This window comes from Vombatus ursinus, unplaced genomic scaffold (genome assembly GCF_900497805.2).
Source record: "Vombatus ursinus unplaced genomic scaffold, bare-nosed wombat genome assembly UNPS02006779.1, whole genome shotgun sequence".
NCBI lineage: Eukaryota > Metazoa > Chordata > Mammalia > Diprotodontia > Vombatidae > Vombatus > Vombatus ursinus.
Genome location: NW_020946557.1, coordinates 17,946,854 through 17,961,716, shown reverse-complemented (window position 1 = coordinate 17,961,716; position 14,863 = coordinate 17,946,854). Strand labels below are relative to the sequence as shown.

Genomic DNA, 14,863 nt, shown 5'->3' with positions numbered 1-14,863 from the left:
TAGCAAGTGGTTAATGAGGATCCATGGCTAGAAAGAGAGAGAGAAAGAGGGAGAGAGAGAGAGAGAGAGAAAGAAAGAGAAAGAGTTGAAGAGAAAAATGAAAATCTAGTGGTAGAATTCCATACTCTGGCAGATGGCTAGGAAAGCTACACCTTGTCTGCGTCCTCTGGTCTACAGCCTTACTCCTGTAGCTCTGCCCTAGAAATTTAAGCACATGAATCCAGGGTGGTCCATGCCTGAAGATTATGCAGAAGACAATGTTGACAACTTTGAAAAGACCTTTGTTCATCTTGCTTTAACCAGTATCCTGTTAAAAAAATATATATATATATATATATATACATACATACATACATACATAAAATCAATTTGACCAACTAATTTAGATGAGATTAATTCAGCAGAAATAGATTCTGAAGAAAATATAAAATACTCTTAAATCTTCTCATAGGTTCACAGATTTTGGAAGGAATTTAGTGATAACCAAAACCAGTTCACAAGTAATTATCTTCCTTTATCAAGTAAAGATGTCTCCATAACATATTACTGCAATCCTTCACAGTCCTAAAAAAAAAAAAAATTCAACCTGAACTTCTCAAAAGTTTCTTCCAATTTCAAATTCCTTTGATTCTATGTATTTGGCTAGTACCTGTGATCTTGTCTGAATAGAGAACTCTCCATGTGGAAATTCTCCCTACTGATGCATACAGAATCACCCATTTAGATCTAGAAAGGAGCTTAGAAAAAAAAAATCTAATTCAAACCCTTCTATTTACAGATGAGAAAACTGAAGTTCTAGAGAGTTACCTTGGACAATGAGATATCAAAATACCCATCCATCATCACATACCTAGTACTTGTAAGAGAATTTACAAGGTCTTTCTTACAGGTTTTCTTGACTCCAAAATTGGGCCCTCTATACACAACAATATTCTGTACCTCTATATAGTTTCTGTATTATGTTCCCATGTATTTTTTTCCATTACTTTCTTTCATTGGAATCAGGACAGGCAGTAGGCAAAACTATGGAGAAGAAAATGTTTGCAAAACCTTCTCTTCCTCTAATACAATTACCTCTTTATAGATAACTATGCTCACTCTATTTTTCTATCAAAATCTGCTCTTTTATGCTCACTCTATTTTTCTATCAAAATCTGCTCTTTTATGCTCACTCTATTTTTCTATCAAAATCTGCTCTTTTATGCTCACTATTTTTCTATCAAAATATGCTCTTAACTAATTGTTACTTTGAAAAATATCTAATAAACATTCAGTTTAAATGGCTTATTACAGTGTAATGGGTACAATAAGGGGAACACTATAGATCTGTTCTGGCCCCATGGAGTATGCCTCCGTCTTGTCCAAGGACACATTTGCCCTGTCACTTTCTTATAGATCCCTTTTAAAAGATTTGGGTGAAACAATCGCATTAAAGTTGTGTCAGAAAGGATTAGCCACTGATCCAGGAAAATCTGCCAACTATGCAGACCTTAAGAGTGAGTCACTCCACCCTCTTCGGATCTCTCTTCTTCCTTCCCTTGTAAAGTATACTATGGATATTCTCTGGGCTGTCATATGAGAGATGGAAGAGACAGAAGAAATGGCAATTCTTTGCATATGGTCCCTTAAGTAGGTGTTCCTCCAAATAAGCCTGAATCAGGATCTCAAGACCCTGGCTACCTCTTCTGTTTTGTGTTTCTTTGTCTGAACACAGGTAAATATTTGAGCACCATGATTCTAAGGCGAACATTTCTAGAGGCAAACTTGTGAGTCTGAGAAGTTGGAAGCTCCTGGATCTCTTAGTCACCGCCACTTACCGTATTCATCTGTCTTCACTAAAGGGCTTCTTGTAGAAGACAACTGCCAGGAGGATAAGCACAACTCCTGGTGGGGTATGCCAGAAAAAAAAAATGGACTCCAACGGAGCTGCTGGGACAGTGCGAAGCCAAGGTGAAGGTAAATGCCTACCCAACAATCCCACTAAGTGCTTCATGTTTTAATATTCTGAGTAACCCTGGGTGAATAAGTCACTAAGCCTCTATCAGCTTCTGGTTCCTCATCTGTAAAAATAGGGATAATAATAGTGTCTACCTCACAGGATGGTTATGAGGATCAAATGAGATCATGTATGTAAAATATTTTGCAAACTTTAAAACACTATATAAATGCTAGCTGTCATTATCATGTGCCTTATGAACATCAGTCCTGTTATTTCATAGTGCCAGGTTATACATTTATATACTGAGGCCCCTACTAAAGGATCATGGACCAGTACTTGGCAATTACTGAATTATTGTGTCATGTTTAAGTCTGTCAATGTGCACTTATGAGTTTTTCATGTTTTAAGCATTTCTTCTGGGTGGGAGAAAAATAGCTGTCCTATATCTGGTCTACATTTTACATTGAGTACCTTTCAGCTGTCCGTTTTGAGGAGATGCTAGAGATGAGCCAAAACTAAGCTTTGTGATTCTCCCCAGAAACTCTGAGTGAGGTATAAACAACCAGAGTTTGCAACAACAACAACAACAAAAAAAAAAAGAAAAGAAAAAAAAAGCAAGCTTCTTTTCTTTAGGAATCAGATTCTCTCAGGACTGAACCCAGTCTCTATATATGGGTACAAAGCTAGAGACCTATGTAGAGGGAGAAGTTTGTACCCACTCACTCTGTGTCTAGCCAGAATTATCTGTTGCTACACTAGTATAACACATTACTGTTTTCAGAGAAATTTTAATTAGGGACCAATGCTAGTGAAAAGAGAAAGGGACTTTTTGCGTTGGTGAGTAACAGCAATGCAAGACAAAGGTCACCAGTTCTCATCCTCTCTAATATTACTAAATGCCTCCTTCAGGACCATATGGAAGGACACACAGTTTATAAAGTCTTAACAGTCTGTTCAACCTGAACCTGTTATCTGCTGCTACAGCTGATTCTTCTTCTAAACTATTATTGCTCTTTTGTGATGGCTCCCTGGACCTCAGAACAAGTCATTACATCTTGTGATTTTTGTTGGGGTGGGGGGTGGTTTTCATATTGTCATCCTACCTAAGGTGCTGTTAAGACCTTGTTTACTCACTTTTCTCATTCATAGAAAGGTCCCCAATTCTCACTCCTAGTTATATTTATTCTATTTTATTTTTTCCTTGCTTCAGGGTTTGGACTATATACTCTTCTCAGTAGTTCCTACTCTCCACTGAGTTTTTCTAAGGCTTGGAATGAATACTGGACAACTTTTTTGGTCTTTCAGCTACTCTCATATTGCTGCCACCATCAGCAACACCACCCCAAGCAAACTGTCTTGCAACTTCTATAGATTCGAAGGAGACACTTAGAAACACTGGAGGAGGAACAGAGGTGACAACTTTGTCTTATATTCCTTCTTCTATAGCAAAACAAAAAAGTCAGTGTCCCCCAACTTACAGTGGAATTTAAGTAATCAGCACAAGATGATTGATGAGATATTGGCCAAGACTGGGTAAGAAGAAGGCAAGATAACTTTCCAGTGCCTCTAAAAACTACTCCAACCTGTAAGTCAGCCCAAATCTCTTTCCTGAACTCTAATCCTATATCACCAATGCTTCCCAGACATCTTACTGGACACCTCTTATTGGATGTCCTATAGTCCTCTCAAACTTAGTATGTCCAAAAGCGACCTAGTTATCTTATCATTCCTAAATCTGACCCTTATCTAAACTTTCCTATTTCTGTAGCAAGTGATGCCATCACTTAGTTATATAATCTCAAGCATGCTTGACCCTTCCTTCTCTCAAACACTTCATTCCAAGTAGGTTCCAAGTCTTGCCAATTCAACCTCTACAAAATCTCTTGTACCTATCCCCTTCTCTCTGTTCACTTAGCCACCATGCTAGTTAAGACCTTTGGCACCTCCGTCCTGAACCGCTGAAACAGCTTCCAAATTGTTTTCTTTACTTCCAGTCTCTTTCTTCTCTACCTATCTACCTATCTCTCCTTTCTATAGCAGACAATGTAAGTTTTTATATGCAAATATCTGACAATGTCAAAAACCTCTAGTGGCTCCATATCATGTCCTCTACATGTTCTCATAAGTCCCTCCTTACCCACCTCTCAGAATCCTTGTCTTTTTTTCAAAGGTCAACTCATGGATCATTTACAATATTTCTTCAGATTACATCAAAAGATACTTCTATCTCGCCAGTGTAATATAAGCATCTTGTTTCCAGCGGCTGTTTCATTTTTGTCTTTGTATCTCTGGAACCTACATATAGTTGCAGTGTCTATACACATAGTAGTTGCTTAGTAATTATTATTAGTAATTATTTGTTGAACTGAATTGAACTCCTCTGCTTCCAGGTGAAGCTGACTGATTAAAATGGACAGCTATAGACAGTTACCAAATGTAAAGTTAAGCTTTAAAGTTTCCTGACTATATGATACGATGTATACAAGTGAAATTTGAAAGGAGATACTTACTAGCTTTGTGACCCTAGGCAAGTTCATTTAACGTTTTTGTGCCTCAGTTTCCCCCTCTCGGTTGGATGGTTGGATTCAATGATCTCTATGGTCTCTTCCAGCTCTTAAATCTATGACTGTATAATCCTACGATTCTAAGGTATAAAGTGCCCTTTGCGCCACAGTGATGAGGACTTTTTTCCTGACACTATTGTTAACAAGGTATGAAGTAAACTCTATGATAATGTATGAATGTCCTGCTTTGTCCTGTTGTACTAGTCAAAAAAACTTTTTGGTGGGGGGTGGGGTCCCTTTGTTTTCTGGTGACAGCCTCTCTCTATTCTAAATGCCTGCCCCCTCCTGACTCATGTCTTCTTCTCTGGAACCTCATATATCTGGAAACTTCCTTTCTGGAAACTTCCAGATTCCTAGCAAGAAAGTAAATAATTGACACCTACTTATCTCTTACACTAGAAGGGGAAACCAATCAGAAAAGCCTGAATGAGAACCCAACACTTTAAGCCACCCTCTGTGTGGGATGCTATTTTATAGAACTATCTGGATATAACCCTTTCCCATTTATCCCCAGAAAATCTTCACTTGTAATAAAGAAAAATATTCAAACAAAACCAACTGGTGCAGTAGTCATTAGCTGACAATGTATGCAATATTCTATGCCTATAATCTCCATCTCTCTATTTTTTATTTTTGCATTTTGGTGAGGCAATCGGGATTAAATGATTTTCCCAGGGTCACATAGCTATTAAGTGTCAAGTGTCTGAGGCTGGATTTTTACTTAGGTCCTTCTGACTCCAAGGCTGGAGCTCTAACCACTGTGCCACTTAGCTGCCCCTATTTCGCTTCTCTCTAAATAAAGAAATTTGATGTATTTCCTCAGCTCCTCTCTAGGTTCAAGATTGATCATTATAAATATAAAACATGTAATTTTTATTGGTTTTTTTATTTACATTATTGTAGTCATTGTGTGTATAATTTTCTTGATTCTGTGTTCTTAACTTTGCATAAGTTCATAAAAGCCTTCCTTTGTTTCTCTTCTTTATAGTCATCCATTTCTTACAGTGAAAATAATGTCCCATTACATTTATATGCTATATGTCCCAACATTTTCCAATCAATTAACATCCATTTTGTTTCTAGTTCATTCATTGTTATTATAAAAAACACTACTATAAATACTTAGGTATATATAGGAACTTTCTTTCTTTAGCCTCCTTTTGTATATTCTCAGGAGAGGGATCTCTGGGTCAGAGGGTATGAATAGTTAGTCACTTTTCTCACATAATTCCAATTTTTTTCCAGAATGGTTGGACCATTCCATAGTTCCCCTAGTACCATATTAGCATGCCTGTCTTCCTGTATCTCCTCCAATACCAACTATTTCTATCTTTTGACAACTTTGTAAATTTGCCATCTATACAATAAAATTTATACTTTATTTCAGAGTTATTTTATTTTTGATTTATCATTAGTTATTTGGAGCAAACTTTCATATGGTTGGTAATTGTTATCTTTTTTTCAGAACTATTTGTTCATGTTCTTTGATGACATATCTACCAAGGAATGAATGAATGCATGCATGCATGAAAAAAGCATTTATTAAGAGCATACTATACTCTTAATAAGGACTGTGCTAAAGTGAACAGAACCAGAATAACATTATATGCAGTAAAAGCAATATTATAATGATCAACTGTGAAAGACTTAGCTACTCTAATCAATATGACCCGAGACAATTCCACAGGACCCATAATGAAAAATGCTATCCACCTCGGAGAAAGAACTGATGAATTCAGAGTGCTGATCGAAGAATCCCCTTTTCACTTTATTTTTCTTGTGTTTTTTGCAACATGGCCAAAATGGAAATATGCTTTGCATGTCTTCACATGTATAATTGATATCAGACTTCTCAATAGGTAGGGGAGGGGCTGAAGGGAAAGAATTTGAAACTCAAGTTGTTAAAAAATGAATGTAAAAATGCATTTTTGAAAGAAAAATAAGGACTATGCTAAGTGCTGGGAATTCAAATTAAAAAAAAAACAGTCTGCTTTCAAAGAGCTAATACTTTCATGGAGAGACAGTACATATAGGAGCTTTCACCTGCAAATCAAATGAAAAAATCCCATGGTCCTCAGTGTGTAGCAACAAAGTAGATTAATAAATAATATTTAATGTTTTTCCACTGATAAAATCACTTCATTTTCTGATATTTAACCATATGACATGCCAAAAACTATGGTGGCAAGAACTTTCTTTTCTCTATCTTCAAACCTTGCAGAGGCAGTTGCCAGACTACATCTCCACAGAGTTGCTTTACAAGATGATGGCTGTAGGGGCTGGGCTGGAAGCAGGACTAGTGATCTGGGAGTGCCACCACTCTTGAGCTTACGTGCTCATCAGTGTCAGTTGATCCACAGTTGATGGTGCTGGTAGTGAGTAAGTTGAGCTCCTTTTCCACAGTGATTTGTGTCAGCAGTCACGGGCGGGGAACCTGGCCTAGGAACAGGGTCAGTGATCAGGAGGGGACTATTATTCCCAAGGCTGGTTCAACATCCTTGGTATCTCATGGGCTGCTATCCGTTGGTTCAGCATCTTTTGGATTCTGAGGAGAGGTCAAGTTGATGGTGGCAGCTCTTCCTGCCTGGCACATGTGACTTCCAGTTTCTCCTTCAGAGTACCCATTTCTTCAGGAAGCTGCTGGCTAGCCTGTTCCACAGTGGCAGTTGGTTGTGGAGATGGCTGGCCCTGCCTCCACAAGCTATGCTTCCCCACATGGTGTCTACTGGGGCAGGCCTAGAAGTATAAGTAGTAGTCTGTGCAATACTGCTTCCTGCTTCTCCAGAGAGTCCTGAGAAATCTCCATCTGGGTCCCAGAGCATGCAGTGGTGGTAGGTTTCACTTGCCTAGCACAAAATGAACTCTGCCTCTTTCTGAGGGAGCCTTGTTGCTTCAGCAAAGCTACCTTACTTCTGTCAGAGGTGGCAGTTGAGTGCAGGACTATGAATGTAAAATGTACATTGTGAGACATAAAATGGCTCTTTGTTTTATATATTTGTGTTAATTTTTCAAATATGTTAGTTAAAAGACTTTTAGCAGGAATATTTGAGGCAAATATTTTTTTCCAGTTGAGTTTTTCCTTTTATTTGAGCTACTTCAATTTTGTTCATGCAAAAATGTTTAATTTTATGTAATAAAAATTATATATTTTATTTTTTATGATCATAGGTATCCTTTGGTTAAGGATTCTTCCCTTCTATATCTGTGAAAGATACCTATTTTAATTTTTCTCTAGTGTTTTTTGTGATGTGAGATTTTATATTTAAATTACATTTGAAATTTATTGTATACAGTTCAAGTTGCTAGGACCACCTGTTTTGGCCTTGCCTTGCACCTATTCTATATGTATCTTGTATAGAACTATTTACATACATGTTATTACCCCCATTAGAATCTAAGTCCCACAAGGGTATGATCTATTTTTACTTTTTCTTTATATTGCCAGCCGTTAGCATAGTGCCTGACACATAGTAAGTGTTTAATAATTGCTTGTTGATTGGCTAGTAAAATGTTGGAATAACCAATTTTTTGCCCATTTTTATTAATTTCGTTCATATAGGGAACTTTCCCCAGTTAGTTTGAGTTTGGGGATTTATCAAGCCTACTTAATTCAGTTGTTTCTGATCTTTGTGTTTCTAATCTATTTCATTGGTCTCTTTTTTTTGTAAATATATACTAAATAGTTTTTATTATTACTGATTTATAACATATTTTGGAGTCTAAAAGTCTCATTCTTACTTTATTCCTACTTTTCTTCATTATTTCCCTTGAGATTCTAGACATTTTGTTCCTCCAAATGAATTTAATATTATTTTGTCTAGTTTCATAAAATAGCCCCTTGGTATTTTGATATCAAAATAAACGCATAAATTAATTTAAATAGCATCATTATTTTTAGTATACTGGCATGATCCAACCATGAGCAATGTTTATACAGTTTTTTAGAGTGTCTTGGTAGACTGATATTTTATGTATTTAGTAGTTATTTTGAATGGAATTTTTCCTATAATTTACTCCTAGTCTTTGTTATTGCCATATAGATTCTTATGTTTTCTGTGCATTTCTTTTATATATTTCTACTTCACTATAGCTATCAATTATTACAATTAGTTTCTTTGCTGTTTTATGAGGTTAAGTAAACCATATCATCTGCAAATAGTGATGATTTTATCTCTTATTTGATTGTTTTTATGTATTTAATTTAGCTTTTTTTTTTTTGTCCAGAAATATGTCCAATAAAAGTGAAGAGAACAGGCATCCTTGCTTTTGCCCTATATTTACTGGGAAAATTTCTGTTAATCCAATGAAAATAATGCTAACTTTTCATTTTAGATAGATACTTTTATCATATTTAAATGACCCATCTGCCTATATTTTTTAGGGATTTTAAAATAACTAAATGCAATATTTTGTCAAATACTTTTTTTGAATTGACACAATCATGATTTTGTTATTTTTGTTTTAATATGATAATTGTTTCCCTAACATTGAACTATTCTTGCATCTCTGGTACAAAACTAATTTCATCATGAAAACCAAAATTGTGCATACATTAGTATAGTCTTTTATGGATAGAATTTTATTTAATTTTATATCAATATCCATTATTAATATTGATATATACTTCTCTTTGTTTTATTCCTTTCTGGTTTTACAAAACTCTTATTTCTCATAAATAAGAATTTTTAGAATGCTTCCTTTTTTAATCATTGAAAATAATTGTGTAGCATAGCTATTCATTGCTTTTATAACATTGGGCAAAATAAAAAAAAAATTGGGCAGAATTTACTTATAAATCTATCCGGTCTGAAATTTTTTCTTCCCTTTGTTACTTCATTTAAAATCTAATTTCTAAGATGATGATTAAGACTTTTACTTGTGATTTTTAAATTTAAATATTTCATGTTTTCAAAGTAATTACTAATTTCCTCTAAATTCTCAGGTTTTGTCAAAATATAATACTTCTTAGAATTCTTTTTGTTTCCTAATTCCTTGTTATGAATTCACTTTGTTTATTTTTATTTGGTATTGTGATTATCCTCTCTTCTATTTGATCAGATAAGCTAAAAGTTTGTTGTTTTTAATTCATTTTTTTAAAAAATAAGTCATTTTGTTTATAATTTCTAGAGTCATTTAGTTTTCTATTTTATCCATTTCTTCTCTAATTTTCAAGATTTCTTGCTTTGTGCTTTTTGAAATTTGTTAATTTTCTAGGTTTTTAAAATTATATTCTTGATTCATTAATTGCAATTAATTGAGAACTTCATTTTCAGTTCATTAATCTTCTGACTTAGTTTTAGTTTAGGGTTTTTTTTAAATTCTCTTAATGTCTGTTCTCATCCTGCTTCCTTCTGGATCCATCAGACGTTTGGACCTTGTTATCTGCTGAACCCACCTGGGGAACTTCTATTTAGGTTTTTTGTTTTGTTTCCTTTTGTTTTGGGTGAGGCAATTGGGATTATGACTTGCCCAGGATCACACAGCTAGTAAGTGTCAAGTGTCTGAGGCCAGATTTGAATTCAGGTCCTCCTGACTCCAGGGCCAGTGCTCTATCCACTGTACCATCTAGCTGCCCCTCTACTTAGTTCTATATGTGCTACTGTGGGGTTCACAATGTCTTCATTGGTAAACACATCACATGGCTCAGTATATAGTCAACTGCAGATATGCTTCATATATCACACTTGAAATCTTCTTGTCCTCCACTTTCCTGTCACTCCCACTCTCTCTACTACCTCTTTCCCCCCTTTTCTAACCCTGGAGCCATAATCAAATAAAGTAACCACTGCTACTGAAAAGGAACATTGATCAACTTCCCTGTGATTCTACTAACTCTATGACTTTGAAACCCAAAACACTCCTGAGCCACCCATCCTGTGTATGTGTTGCTTCCCCTACTGGAATGTGAGCTACTTGATTGCAGGGATTGTTCTGTTTATAAAATATGTATGTATCCTTTGTGCTTTATTTTCTCTTAATCCTTAAATATCCATTCACTTCATCCACAAGTCCTCGAAAGACAACCAAATCAATCAATAAATCAATCAAGAATCATTTTTAAGTACCTGCTATATGCCAGGTGCTCTGCTAAGTGCTAGTGATTCAAAGACAAAATTAAATAGTCCCTGCCTTCAAGGACCTTACATTCCATAGATTGAGAAAATATGTACACATATAAGAATATACAAAATATATTGCAGTTCTCTGCCCTCTCCCAACCCTGAACTATATTCTCTTCTAACCTTCATTAGCTGGTTGCATTCTACAGGGGATGACTGCCCCAACTTCAAAGAATTCTGGGCCTCTACTTCTAAAACTCTTGCTCACAAGCAACCACTGTTGAATTCACCTCTAAAAGTCAGTGTGTTGAAATTAACTCAAAGCAAAGGCATTTATCAAAACGGTATAGCATGAACAGTATCAACAAAACTTTCCTCCCATAAAACTCCCTTTTCAACAATTACACACGTCAGTGGGAAATGTATGCACATACTTAGAGTATAGTAATAGAGAGGTACACATATAAAGAACATATGCAATTAAGACAATTAACTCCTTAAACACCGCAGGACCCCACGGTCCTTATGTGTTGCTCCACCTTGAGTACAGCTGATCTACTGGGCATGTCACTTCTCTGGACTCCCTGGGCTTTCTCTTCTCCACAATTCAACTCAACTACTGAATGTTCAGTGCCTGCTTTCTACCACCATAAGGAGCCATTGCTAATAAAAGAGAAAAGTAAGCAGCTTCTTCCTCCTCCTCCATCTCACTCTAGAGGGACAACACAGTTCTCCCAAGCCAGAAGTTTCAGATACTTTCTACTATTGTCATTGTGCTGATATTAGTTAGACCTGCTCCCTACCAGAAGCTGCTTTCCCCTGCTCCCCCTGAGGTACTGCTTTTCTCTGATTCTCCACTAAGTGCTGTTCTATACTATTCACCAAAAGGGATTGCTCTCTTCCGCTTGCTATAAAATGCCGTTCTTCAATCCAGCTGTTCATCAACACCAGGTATTCACTAAAACCAAGAAACACTTGGGAATGCTAACCCTCACTAACTCATCTCTTAACCTGCACCATGCACCATGGACTGTCATGGTTAAAACAAGTCTTCCTTCTTATAGAGTAGGTGCTAGTTATACATCTTTCAGTCCACTGTGTCAGACAATCCTTCAGCCTCAGGTCTAGTTCTCAGCTGAAGTACCATCTTCAGGGCTTTCTGAAACTCAGCCCTCCATCTACTGGAGGGGGTGTGCTTAGTATTTTCTTTGCAGGGAAAGCTGCAGTTCTCTTCAGTTAGCATTTCAGTCAATAGCTATCAAGCTCTCTCCAGCCTTTGAAATCAGACTGCACTAATTTAGGTTTGAGGTCATGCCTGCTTTTTGGACTTTTCTAAGAATTTTCTGTTAACTACTTCTCTCCTGAATTCCTCTCTCAACTGTACTTCTTTTTAACTGAATTTAACTGCTTTCTATTATCTCCCCCTGGGTCAGAAATAAATTTTAGTTTCTTAGTTCTTATCATACATCCTGATTGATGTAAATCTACCCAGGATTTTGTCTTTTGACTACAGAAAAGGGATAAAGACACTGTGGTAAAGAAATATTTAACTTAACCATGCTATCTCCTCTATTCAATATAAAATAGCAGCTGTTATTCAAGCCAGAGAATTATGGGAAACTGTGAGCTTGATCTCCATCCCAGCCTAGAATCTCTACCCTTCTGGCCTTTCTCCACAATAACGGAAACAGAAAAGTCACTACAATTATGTAGTTTATTTGAATACCAATAGCATGAATACCTATGATATGTTTCCCCCCCAATCATAAGATTGCCTGAAAAAGCACCCTCAAACACCATCACTTTTAACTTTTTTTAACTTCCTAAGATGCACCTTAGGTGAACTGAAATTTGTATCTAATATTCCTCATAACAAGCAGAAACGTGCTGCAGAGACAGACTTTACAATTACAAAACTTTTGCTTAAATTAGTAGCTATTTTCTAAAAATGGTTGGTACATCTTTCAGAATGAACTATTTGAATATTTGAAGGGCTGTCATGTAGAGAAGGGGTTGGATTTATTCTACATTAGCCCCAGGAGTTGGAAGCTACAGTTAAGTAGTTTTGATCCACTATATAAAAGAATTACCCAACCATTACAGCTGTCCAGAAATGAAATGGGTTGCCATATGAGTTCTCCATCCCTGGAATTTCTCAAGTGGAAGTCGGATGACATCACAGCGATATTAACAGAGGGATAACATGTTTCAAACAAGATTAGACTAGATGACTTCGAAGGTCCATCCCGACTAATTCTAAAATATATCGAACTATTTAAAAACAAAATGGAAACAGAAAAATCAATATGGTTTTAAAACAGATACTTTTAATTTGCATTTACTAGAACAATCATAAGGATAATATCAACTTCATATGTGATATTTGTCAATGAAGAGAAGCCTTTTACATAACTTATCTAATTATAACAACAACTCTACAGTGTAGTCAAGGTGGCATTATTGTTTGCATTTTACAGAAAAGTAAACTAAGGTTCGGGAGGATCAGTAACCTTCCCAAAATTAAATGGTTAGGAAGCTTAGAACTAGATGTTAGGTCTATTTACCTACCTAGCATTGATTTCTAATCTTGTGCCCCTTCTTCCTTAAGCTGGAAAGGATTTCAAGAGGTCGTCTAGCCCAAGCACTTGATGTAAACAGTCACGTTGTTATTTTTTTAAAGCAACTGTCCATTATAGAACATAATCTAATAGGTGACTCTCTAAGCTATCCAACCATAAGCCTATCAATAGTAATGAGAGTTACCACTCATTTGTCAGACTCCTGCAAAGCAGGTTCTCTCTTAGCAAACAAAGAACAGACATGTTGTTCTGTTTTAGGTGAATGTTAATCATCACAGCTGCATTGGTAATTCAGTTACTCAGCAGAGACATTGTAAACTACTTGAAAAGAAACCATCTGGTGCACAGTTGTGGGACCAAAACCAATTAAAACATTTAAATTACATTTTGTTTTTCATTTTTAATCTATAAAAATAAATTTAGCAAGTTCCAATTAGTGGTTTCATTTTTCTCTATTAGTCTATACCATATGCAGAACTCCTGGGTAGTTTGTGAATCAAAGAAAGGTACACATGATATTGAAATTATATTGTGATATTAGTTCGACTAAGAGACAAAAAGTATTCTATATACACACAGAGAATCATTAAGTGTACAAAATAGGAATTCAACACATTAAGACAGAAGACAGAATTCTATGTTTAATTGTTTTCTTAACCTTTAATCAATCTCTAACCTTAGCTTATCACAATGCCTTGAACATAGTAGGTACTTAATAAATGCTTATTGACTAACAGACTTAGACAGAATTGATTTGTAATGAATAGCCTATCATCTGATTACCTATTATCACCTCCTACTCACTGGTAACCTGGACTCCACCTCCTTGATCCCTTAACTCTGTTTGGTCACCTTTTGTCTTATCTTTCCAGGACTTATGCCTCTACCCTACTTCCCTATACGCTCTACCCTACCATTTGGAGTATAACTCCCCTCTTCTTTCCAGCTTCCCTATATATGTTGACATTTTTCATTAGATTATAAGTTCCTTGAGGGCAAGGACTACCTTGCTGGTTTCTATTTGTACCTTCCACAAATAGCACAGTGCATGGTACATAATCAATGCATAATAATGCTTCATCTAACTATCTAACAGAATATACTTAATATTACAGATCTTCAAGCAAAATGCACGTAGCCAGGTGGCACATTGGTTAGAATGATTGTCCTGGAGTTAGAAAAACTTGAGTTCAAATCTGGCCTCAGAACTTAGTGGCTATTTGACCTCTTTTTGCCTCAGTTTCTTCAACTTTTACAAGGGGATAATAGTAACACTTACCTCCCAGGACTATTTGAGGATCAAATAAGATAACATTTGTAAAGCACTTAGGAAGATACCTGGCACATAGTGGTACTACATAAATCTATTAGTACTAGTAGTATTAGCCTACACATCAAATACTTCACATTTTAGGCAAATTAATTGTAGACCCACTCAAGAAAATTTTCTTACAATTGATTTAAAATAATCTTGCTAATGTTCTCACTTAGAGGAATCTAGTTCAAGAGAGACCAATAAAATAAAATTCTTCCTTTGCGTTGTAGGGCCATTTTATTTATCTGAACTTGCAGATTATTGAATTTTCAACTTGTAATATAGAAGCTTATGATACTAAAATGTTTGAAAACCTCAATCAATAAAATCTAATTCAGTGGCTGCTATAATATTGATGAAGTTAGACAGAATAATCATATTATCAGTACGCAGTAAACACAAAGGAA

General features: G+C 35.8%; 1 long non-coding RNA gene across 1 annotated transcript in view; it reads left to right on the top strand.

Moving 5' to 3' along the window:
* Positions 1-1,569: 1,569 nt before the first annotated feature.
* Positions 1,570-14,863, top strand: part of LOC114033187 — a 29,342-nt gene continuing 16,048 nt past the window's right edge. The window contains exons 1-2 of the long non-coding RNA XR_003567930.1: positions 1,570-1,714; positions 1,842-1,956. This is a non-coding gene — a long non-coding RNA (uncharacterized LOC114033187). The remainder of the gene's footprint in view (positions 1,715-1,841; positions 1,957-14,863) is intronic.